The sequence below is a fragment of the Pieris brassicae genome, chromosome 4 (genome assembly GCF_905147105.1).
Source record: "Pieris brassicae chromosome 4, ilPieBrab1.1, whole genome shotgun sequence".
NCBI classification, from domain to species: domain Eukaryota; kingdom Metazoa; phylum Arthropoda; class Insecta; order Lepidoptera; family Pieridae; genus Pieris; species Pieris brassicae.
In genome coordinates, this window is record NC_059668.1 from 2,919,580 (window position 1) to 2,930,492 (window position 10,913).

The following is a 10,913-nucleotide window of genomic DNA, read 5'->3' on the forward strand; positions in this document are numbered from 1 at the left end:
GAAAAATAGCTATGGTTGTTAAAAAAATACTCTAAGTTGTCGTAATAAATCATTTCCATATTTGAAACTTATGACGCACGGGACAGACACAGTTTTGTCTGTGGGTGGTTGGTGTTTTTTTTTCATAATAGTAGGTTGTTAATGGAATTAACGCGATTAAAATGTACAATAAACTAATATGGTATGGTTACAATTTATATATATTGTTTCATATGATACTAACAACTTTACAAACAGCTCCACCAATGTTAGTGGGTGTGTTGCCGGCCTGAAGTATAGTATGGCATTTTCGTAATTTTGTTACGTGAAGTTATTCCCGCTGCGTGTGTGTGACTATGGCAATAAGGTGTCGGTTCAAAATGCAGAAATAAACGAATCATATTTATAAATATAGTATTTCAAATTATTAATTGGTTACAAACGCTGTCTCTATATGGAATTGAAAAAATCTTTTCATATTATTTCTATGACCAAATTAAGTCATCAATACATTGGCTCGTTTTATTTTGTCACGTTAACAAATGCTTCGCTAATTGTGGTTTCAATTATCCATTCAAGTAATAAATATTTCGTGATTTCGTGATCTTAATACTGGGGTCACATGCCTCCTATAAAAACAAATTAAAAAAAAACCAATGTATATATAATATAACCTGGATGTCCAGTTTCCGACAAGACATTTTTCAGACTCCTGTGATCTTTATTACCAAGGCTAATAACAGCCCCTTTTATATCTTGATATTATTGATTTTATACCGGGAAATTACAAAAACGGACATTTAATTTTTTTTATAACCATATTTTATTCTCACTTTTACTCAATTGTGTAAAGAATTTATTTTGCTTAAAGTAAGAATTATTCTCTCCACTTACGTAACTAAATGCAAATCAGTAGACAATTTTCAAACTAGGTGACTACTTGCTGATATAAAATGAGTCTTATGTTAGTAGTTTAAGGATACAAACTCCTTTAAGTGTATTTTTCTTCATGTCCAGACCTCCACACCTTTGTATGTAATAATTGTTCTTGGTTATAAGGAATGCAACTAGTTTTCTATTTCGACATACAGGCCCTTATAATAGACTACCTACTAGAATTCATAGCTCACAGTCAATAATTATAGTTAAAATGTATATAATGATAATGTAAACTAAATAATACAACAAATGCTAAGAAATGTCAAATATGTAACTTACAAAATCAAAATATTTGTAATTTTGTAGTATATAGAGCCGGAAGATAGTCAAGTCAAAATCATTTATTCTTATAGGTAACACTTATGAACGTCTCAAAAGAAATATATATTAATTGCTTCTAATTTTATATTGACTGTCATTTCTCAAATCAAGGTCGTAGAACGGAAGAGAATAACTGGCAATAAACTCTCCGCCATTAACCGCCAAGTTTTTGTTTTAGACAATGTTTGTAAGGAGCTGCAACCATTAGATACGCCATGTTCCATACTGTCATACTGACAGCTTTCTATAAATGGTCTAAAAGCAAGGGATTATGCTTTAATAGATACATGTGATTACTAATGCCCTAATGACGAGATTGAAAAGAGAAAATTTTTATATTACTGAATTAGTGTTAGTGCACGTAAGTATTAAGTTGTAAGCAGTGGTACATGCAAAAAAGAACACAAGAACAGAGTGTCTTCCCCTTAATAGAGACTAACTGTTATCGGACACTTAATATATATTTATTTACACGTTATTAGTAAATTACGAAAACTTATTAGTCTTAAGTTATTTATTAAAGCTTACCACATCATACATTGTACTTAATCTACTGCATATTTTATAAAATCTTTCATCTAAAATGTAAGACAATTGAAGTTAGCATAAGTGTTCCAAAAAAGAAATTAAAAATACAATTAAAACATATAATACAAAAAGAATCATCAGCAAAACAGCGAATTAGGTTCGAGATAGGCACCTAACAATGCTCTCTCTAAAACCTAGCTCAGATATATAGAAGTTAGCTCAGATCGTTATATTCAATGAAGTCTCGTTGATAGTCAATAAATAAAAACTTTTTAAGCTTTAATTGAAAAAGTGTCTGTCAATTAAACTAAAATAACCAAAAGGCGTACTTCCGCTGTTTTTTTCTCACGTAATTTAGGTTATCTGAATTTCGCGTTACATAATTCGCAAATGCCATCCAAATTACTCGAAAGTCAAATACAAAGCCAAACATGTTTATCTAAAGTACTAGTCTTGATTCTTAACAGCTTTGATGTGAAGCGATGCGCCTTCCGTAACATTTCTCCTTATTTGGAACACTAAATCCGTTTTTATTTAAACGCTAACAGTCTAGTTACAAATACTCTCTTGCGGTCTTAAACCCAGATTATATAATGCGGTTCTATAGACAGTAGTTAGTGCTAGGACCTTATACAAAACATGATTAATAGTTGATTCCAATTTTTAAAATATCGACCACAGATAAAAAATAAATGTAGGAACGAATGAAACTTAACAATGCTCATTCGGTCAACATTCAATGCAACAATTTATTTGTCGTCATTTTGGTATCTTGATAATATTGCAAATGAAATACTTAAGTTAAAAGAAAGTTTTGTTATACTGGTGATTTTGATATGTGAATCTTACCTTAGCTTTAGTATTCCGCGATGAGACTTTGTAAAACACAGAAGATAATTAATTCGGAACTTTCTTGCTGAAGCCCAAAAGCAATAGCCATTCCTACTAGGGAGGGGACTGACTGACTGATTGGTTGATGATGTAACCTCTATCACAGCCCACAGCTTATTTCATCAGTTAGTGTACTAATATTTTATATACAAGAATATGGTACAAAAATGTTATGGTGCTACAATCTAAAGTTTGCATATTCTGCCACACATAATGGCGTGTTTGCATGCAACATCACGTCCCGACGCCGGAAAAACAAATGTGTTATTTAGAGCTAAAACTATATAATTTACACGGTTTTTGTTTTCTAAACACTTAACATTTATCATTTCATGTTTAGTACGTTAAACAATTATTTATTTATTCTCTGTACAATGTTTCGAAGATTGTAAAACATTTAGATAATTTCGCTCCGCGATCCATAGACCATAAATAGCTACATAATCTAAAACATCAAATTAGTTTACTTAATCTATTACCAAACTTGGAAATGGAAATTCCAATAATGCATAACCCAATAATAAAAACAAAACCTAATTGAATTATTTTGTAAGAAGTATTGCATTTAATTTACAGTTCACTGGCACCGCTAACAACCGTGAAAATTGCCATCATGTCATCTTACTTCTATTTTACGACTAGTTTATGCCCGCGATTTTAGTTCAGAGTTAGAAATTCAAAAAGAAGGCCAAAATATTATTTAAAATGTACCTTAGTATTAGTACCGTAATATTTTTGTTTTTAATGAAATAGTATTGCTAATTCCAATCTCCCAAAATTCTATTGGGATTAACGGTGTCAAACAAAAAATTATTCTAAGCCTAGTTATCATTGCATAGCAGTAGCTCAAGCAGGTAAGCACCCCTGACGTCGGCTGAGCAAATGGATTTATGTTTCTATATGCGAAATCACCACTTATTTATTGTTAAAATTAATCCTACCGTGAAAGCAAATGACGAGAGGTAATCTCGAACCCAAAAATCTATGGCATGTGATACATGTGTTTGACATATGTCGACAAGGAGGTGGAGGAGAAGGAGGAAGAGGAACTGATGGATCACAAATCACTTGTCTATTAAATGAAAATCATCGGAGAAACAGATGCAAGCCATAAAGGGTTGTAGCGTCACTGGAAACTAGATTATAATTGTTATATGTTGCCTTATACAACATACAAACACGTTGATCTCACTATTTTCTTATATGGAATATTTTCGGTAGTTACAGTAACGATTTGAATAGAGTTTTACAATGATTTACAAATATCTTACGTAAATCTTATCTCAAAATTATCAGATGTTTAATAGTGTTCTGCCATGCTTAAAAGTAGATAGAACAATTATTTTTGTACACATAGTTAAATGCGAATTGTAATTCATGAACCGTAAGATTAGGTTTTAGTTCTTAGTTTATTTTATTTAAGATTAACTTTGGAAATTGTTTAATTTTTCAGTGTTTTAATTTTATTTTTGTAGATTTTTTGTTATGCACTTGTTTTTTCTTTCTTAATAGGGATGCCTGGAAGAGATCGCTTGTTAGCAATAAGGCCGCCCGTTGCGTGCCTAATTATTTATGTTGCTTGTTTTTATTTTTAATGTAAAGAAGTTTTAATTAAAAAAAATGAATAGTCCGTGTTTTGTTTCTTTTTTGTTTGCAATTGTGTTGCAAAAATCCTTTTGACAATACTCTTAGCAAAATATTATGAAGTTTCTGTTACTGGACCTGTTATGCTGTACACTGTATATTACGTAGATTAACAATTTAAGTTCAAATTTGGAGTAGAGACACAAGGTCAAGTGCACAGGCGCTAATTAAAGTTTTATTTTCATTTGTTTTTAAATATTATTAGTACTTATTGAAAAAAATCGGATATTTAACTATATCTAGATCAAGACTAGTGCCTGTCTCAGTCTTAATCTAGTAACAATTCACCTTAAACTGACAAAAAATCGTTTATTTATCTTAATGCCACCACGCTATAATAATTTCCATTTTTTTCAAATGAATTTTGTATCCCGAACGATATCCAAGACGACCACAAGTTTATGTGCTAATTCCAGAGGAATAATCACAAACATCTCGACTGTATTAAGCTCTCAAACAAAACGTAACACGTATAACAAATTACACCTAAGCGGACACTAATCTCCAAGTACACATAATAATTAAATCCTTTCTTATTAAGCGACTCGTATGACGGTTAAATCAAAACATGGCATACAGTCAGTCAGTTTTAATTGGCTTATGAACCCACAGATTTCATTAGCCATTGCACGATTATGGTGCAATTTTAGCTTAAAACGTAGTCTCAGTATGATATGTCAAAATTGTCATGACGTAATTCTTGTATTTTACATATCACGATGGCTCAGGGTATTTAAGTGTCTATGACCCTATCATGAGTTTTACAGAGCATTACACTTTGACACGTGCTAAACTATGGTATTTTATAGATAATATCTTTAACGTAAGGGATTGTTAGCCTAAAACCTTGAAGGTTCTGTTACTTAAAAAGATCTTGACTCAAATTCACTTCCTCTCCGCCACTGACTGAAGAAGTGTATACGCGGCTGGATAAAGCGAGTTTGCCAGCGCTTTCGATAAGTCGGTTTTCTGAATCCTGGTACATAATCCTTTTCTATAATGTCATTCAGTATATGACGGCTTCAATGTACTTTGTTTTTTCAAGCTATAAAATATTGTATGAAATTACCAACACACAATACATTAGTATAATTTCTGCATTTCATTGCATTCTGCGAATTATGAAAATGGTAAGCTGTAAAAATGGTAACTCTTTTTTATTTAACGGAATTTGCAAATGCATCTCCTACTGTGAAGGACAAAGTGTGTGTGCACAAGTATGACAATTATACCTCCTACATGTATAATTTATACGTCTTATCTCGTAAGTTTTATATGAATCGACATAAATTACACCCAATAGGCAACAACTAATGAATTTCATTACTTTAAAAAACAATGTCAATGCCATAACACTTACACATGAAACACGCTATAGGTAGATATTTTATGCATAGTTTCTTATAATATTATAAAAGTAATAATTTCGTTTTCTATGAACAGGCCATGATAATTGCTCGTTAATAAAATTAACAGTGAACCTCCCAATACGCCATCGGGAGTTTATGAGCAATATCCAAGGTCAAGGTGAAGTCCATATCATTCTCTCACTTATACGCCTCAATTAAATATAAGTATACGCTATTTTTTATTTGTTTTACTAGATAAAGGCGTACAGCGTATTTCAAAATTAGGCTATGAACTGTACCACTCAAATGTATGGACACAGACTAGCTATATTGTTACTTTCAGACAATATTTAAGATGTCATCGCAATAGATTCCCCCAATGTTCTTAATTCAAAATACTATTATGTCATAGACATTCGATCTTTTCTGCACAATTAAAAATAATCTACATTCAAAAATTCAATTACGACTGGATAACAAACGAGTGCTTGAACGTTTTTACGTTTGCTCCCCAATGTTCTTTATTCAAAATAGACATAATGTCATAGACACTAGACATTCGATCTTTACTGCACAATAATAATAAATTCAAGAAGCAATTATGATTTAATAACGAACGAGTGCTTGAATTAGTTTGCACTAATTCAATCTCCATGAAATAAACGAAATTGATTAATGACACAAGACCCGTTCCCGAATGACGACATATCGATAAGACTCGATGTTAGCTGGCTAATACAGATCGACCTCGGTCTACATTCCGACAGCATCGTGTGTTACCCATTTGAATTTAATTCCACAAGGCCATCTTATACCACCTAACAATGATTTACACCTATTTAAGCTAATTACATATTTAATCAAACAAACAAATACGTTATGGTGTTTTACTGAATAAATCATAATACAACATTAAGTATTTCAAAGTATCTACGCCGATATGGCTATTAAAAATGAACGTGAACGCTAAGGTCTATATTACTCAAGGATTTATAGTTAATTTGGCCATAGAAAGCTATTCACTTCCCCTTACACTTACTAGTAAACTTCTACATTTTATTTAACGCTCACCGACCCTACAAGTCGAGACTTACTGCCAAGTGTAGCTCCTATATGTCTAATAAATACGGTTTTTAGCTATTACATAGCGCTTGAAGGCTACTCCTATAAGTCGTTTAAGTAATATAAAATAAAGAAGTAAATGAATATTCAATATAAATACAAAATAATAAAAATAACCAAACCTACCCTAGCTATTTTAATATTTAAAATAAAACTAAATGTAAGCATAAGGTGGACGCCACGAGGATTTTTGGATTGTCCTCCTGAATTTTCACTACATAAATGTTTCATATGTGCTCCAGTATTAATGTGTTGCATTTAATTGAGGTCTTCCAGCAACCCATACAATGCTACACAAATTCTAAAACATAATATGTAACAGATGTTTTCACAAGAAACTTATGATTTATAATGCAGAACCATCTCATTACACAAACATCAAATTATTATAACCCTCTACTCTGAATCTTTCCCTTATTATATTTTCGTTTATAAATCACAATCATATTAAACGCGCTTCGTTTTTGTTTTTGTGTTCTCTGATCGTGTGCCATTCAACCCCAGTCTAGAATGTGATTTTCTTTCTATTTAAAATGGAGCCAATGCTAATATAAACGTAGGACTTTAAAAAAAACATGCAAGGGTCGATTTTACACCAACTATGTTATTATGAATATTCAACTATGCCGAAGGTCTCAAACGTCAACAAATTGTTATTTATATTTCCTCTGTAAAAGATCAACTGTATGCAGAAATTTCGTAATACCAGTTTACTTTGGTATTTGCCGCACTTTAATACGTATGTAATAGTTTTCTTAATCAATAAATGCGGCGATTGTAAGGTGTAATCATTGAACGCTCCAAGCGCTATCTCTCGACAGGGCTTGATTAATATTATGTAATTTATTGGTTAAATATTTTAAGGATTTGTTTACAAATTCTTTAATGTTAAAATAATTATTTGATGCAGGAACATGGGTTGCAATACTAAACCAACCCATTATTATTTCCGATACTGGAATCTGGAGCATATATAAAACTGCTATCCCATATTACCAGTACCCAACGTTATTTGTCTTAAGGATGGTGGGGTACAATAGGAAACAAGACAGGATTTACAAGTGGCCTACTATCAAGACTTAAAGTCTTGCAGACTTCATTTCGAGTTTTCTTCAAGAATTCGGCAGAGGCTAAGGTTCTTTGCGATATCAAGGGCAGGACCTGTCTGTTGCACTGGGCCTCTTTGATAAAGACGTTGCGTACATCATTTATAGTATATATTTTTCATTTCTCATTTCGACATTATCGTACTGTCTTAATTAAGGCTTCAGGATGTATTTTTGTGAATAAATAAAACTGTTCACTGCTGTTGATCAACCATATAAGCTGGCAGATTATACTGCATAGACTACAGATGTAAGTGCACAAGTTCACACTGTCTTCCATATATTTTATTGCACCAACCAAACCAGCCAAAACCAAGCTAAAAAGAAGCTTTCAATGTATGTAGAGCGTTGTTATTCGACCTACTTTTACTTGAAACATAAGTTCAGAATGTTTAAAAATAATCATATGCTTAAGAAAACGACCTCATGAATGTGCTCTTGTTACTTAATGACCAGACAGAAATATCAACGAAATTATCAAGTATTTTAAAGGTCCAATTTTTCATTAAGAAATAAATATATTCGAAACGTTAAAAATGGTTCTTGGTGTTTTTACATTAAAAAAAAATGAAATAATTGTTAATTCATCTCTAAATAAACAATCTCATTGAACCATTACAAGATGTACATATTTTAAATTTGTGTTTACAGATGTATATCCTAATATTATAAAGAGAAAACATTCGTGTTTTTGTATGTATTTTTTATCAATGTTCTCACACAAAAACTACTGGTCCGATTCCATAATTATAGAACTCCAAAATATGAAATTATTTAGCAGCCACAAGACAGAACTACTTCAAATGTTGTGTATTGGTTGTATAATCCTCTAATATTATAGAAGAAAGTTTTACATTGGAATTTTAGTTTTTATTTTTAATGTACGTAAATTCCTGGACTGGTTAAAAAAATTCTTCAAACCTACCTGAAATCAAGAAATTTTTCAATACCTGTATTTTGAAATTTACTAATGTCGGTTATTCTACGTAAATGATGATACGACTTTAAAAATGTATTAGATATACAAATATTCGCTATGAAGTAAAATCTAGATATTGATTAGATTACGAATGTAATTGTGTATAATAATAATCTAAAAGGAAGTAAATAAAATCTAAGAAAACTATGTAAATTAAAACTTTTATTATAACAAAAATTTTATCCATAAGCCGACTTACTACTGTCTACTACCCCGAGATCGGTTCTACGCGAGTGAAACCGCTAGTATTGCAAGGCATTGCTATTAGATGAACAAGTATTAGAGTAGGTATATCAAAATTTATTTCCCACATAATTATTATATTTAAATACTTATTTCTAGTACGACAGAACTCAAACTCAAAATAACTTAATTTATATACCTAGGTAAACAAATACACTTACGAACGTCAACAAAAAAGACGTTAAATTGCTTCTAAATTTACATTTACTACCACTTCGCAAGTCAAGGGCGTAGAACGGACAAGAACTGGCAATAAACTCTCCGCTACCCTTATAACCAAGTTTTGAGTCGTACAAATTGCTTGAACTGAAGCTAATCAATCCCAAAGATTAGGATCATTTAAATATTCATTCAATTTATAAAAAGCTTTATTGATTAACGAGAGCTTTGAATGACAATTCTATAATTTTGCTTGGGAGTTTGTCGTAAAAACGAATACAATTTCATACATATAAGGAGTGGTTTATCTTCTGGAGCCTGGTTGGTCGTACGGCTTAATTAGTTCTGTTACAAGTATTGTACTGGTGAAAGCCACCATTTGTTTAAAATCGTTTATATTTTTTGTATATACAATAAGACTTCAAGAATATATTGACCAGATAGTGTCATACTATTTAATTCCTTAAACTTATTCCGTACCAAAATCCTTGGAGGAACACAACAAATACCCCAAACAGCCCACTTCTGCAGCATAAATATGATTTGAACCTCTGCACCCCACAGTAGAATACCGTACGACATAACGATGTGAAAGTAGCTATAATACACAATTTTAGCCGTATCTTTATCAGTAAAGCGTCGGATTGCAACCTATTCGAATGAGTTTCTATGTGTGGCCCACACATACCACTGGAGTTTATTATCTATTGCTTATGCCTAGAAATCTAGAAATACAGTTTTGTTAACAAAGTTTAGTTAACTGTCGTTAACTTTCAGGTTACCAATATATCACTTTAGGCTAGTTGTTGTAAACCAAATACATTTTATTTCATTATCATTAAGCAGTAAGCTGTTTACATTAAACCAGTTATACGAGAGAAATAATTGTTGACACCGTCCATTAATACGATTTTTCCTATTCACTTTAAATACAAGTGAAGTGTCATCAGCAAACAATACCATCCCATGAACCCCGTGATAGGTCTTTATGTAAATCAGAAACAAGTCCTGAGAATCAAGCCTTGGGGGACGCCGATTGACACCTGCGAACCCAGAGAGAGAACTCCATTGACATGCACTCTTTGAATCCTGTAAATATGAATTCATCAGGCTGGAAGCTTTGCCATCAACGTCATAGTGTTGAAGCTTTCCAAACAGTATATGAGGGTGAACAGAACACAGTCAAAGGCCTTTGACAGGTCACAAAAGTCCACCGACTTCATCATATGATTCTTCCCAGGCGTTTAATATGTCTGAATTAACTTCACAATAATATCTACACCGATAATTCTATGATTTAAAATACATCTAAAAAAATTATATACACCTAGACCCTTATAGACGCACAAAGAACGCCCCCATTTTACATTAATTATATTTATGCCAATAAAGCAAGAACATACATCTTCCAAGCCATACTATACTGGTTTAGTATAAGTGTTAATAATTTCAGCAAAGAATAAACCGCAATGTAAATATAGACAATATTTTGTCGTCATATTTAATTAGTAAGAACAACGACCTCTTCTCTTTGTCAACAACAAATACGATGAGTGTTTCGGATAAATTTCTGTCTTTATGACATTTTTATTCAAATACAACCAATTCTGGTTATGTTAGTTGAGCTAACATATATTAAAACATACCTACCTA